The sequence below is a fragment of the Octopus bimaculoides genome, chromosome 19, assembly GCF_001194135.2.
Source record: "Octopus bimaculoides isolate UCB-OBI-ISO-001 chromosome 19, ASM119413v2, whole genome shotgun sequence".
In the NCBI taxonomy this organism is placed as follows: Eukaryota; Metazoa; Mollusca; class Cephalopoda; order Octopoda; family Octopodidae; genus Octopus; species Octopus bimaculoides.
The window spans coordinates 37,300,451-37,301,197 of record NC_068999.1 but is presented as its reverse complement, the minus strand read 5'-3'; the positions used below and the strand labels follow the sequence as shown (position 1 = coordinate 37,301,197).

The 747-nt window shown below is 36.4% G+C and overlaps 1 protein-coding gene across 7 annotated transcripts in view; it reads left to right on the top strand.

The window, feature by feature from the left end:
• The window catches only part of LOC106867251 (uncharacterized), a 435,591-nt gene that overhangs the window by 405,951 nt on the left and 28,893 nt on the right, over positions 1–747 (top strand). The window lies entirely within an intron of this gene.

Here is a 747-nt window from a genome sequence, read left to right as displayed (position 1 = left end):
CAAAATAATGGCCAAATACCACAAAGCCTCTTATCCAGCTCTCAACTAATTCTGTCTTAATATAACAATGATAATCATTTCTTTATTTTGTCACAGACATTTGCAATGCAAAACATTAATTTATAGTATTGTGTGTGTGTGTGTGTGTGTGTGTGTGTGTGAGAGAGAGAGTGAGTGTGTGTGTGTGTGTGTTTGCATGTGTGTGTGTGAGAGTGTGTGTGTGTGTGTGTGTATGTGTGTGATTGTCATCGTTTTACATCTGTTTCTCATGCTGGCATGAGTAGAACAGTTTGACAAGATATAATAGGTTGGCAGACGAACTGCAATGATTCTGGTTGCCATGGTTTCCATGTCTGAATGCCCTCCCTAACACCAACCAGAGGGTAGTGTGTGCATGTGTGAATATATATATAAATGCAGACGTATGTTTGCTATGTCAATTGTTTTGACATGGTTGCAGTAACAGGCCAGCAGGTGGTGCTGAAGTGCTGCTCTGTCACTTCCTCTATTTGAGTTAGTGGGGTGATGCTATAGCATACTAACTGGATAAGTTACAGAAGATTAACTTTTAAAGTCATCAAACAAAATATGCCTAGCAACCCTTATCACATTATGCATTGACTTAAAATTCCATACTACTATAATTCTATATATATTCACCTTCTTAGCAATAGATCTAGAATACATACATATAAATAAGAACACACACACACACACACAACTATATATATATATAAATATATATAT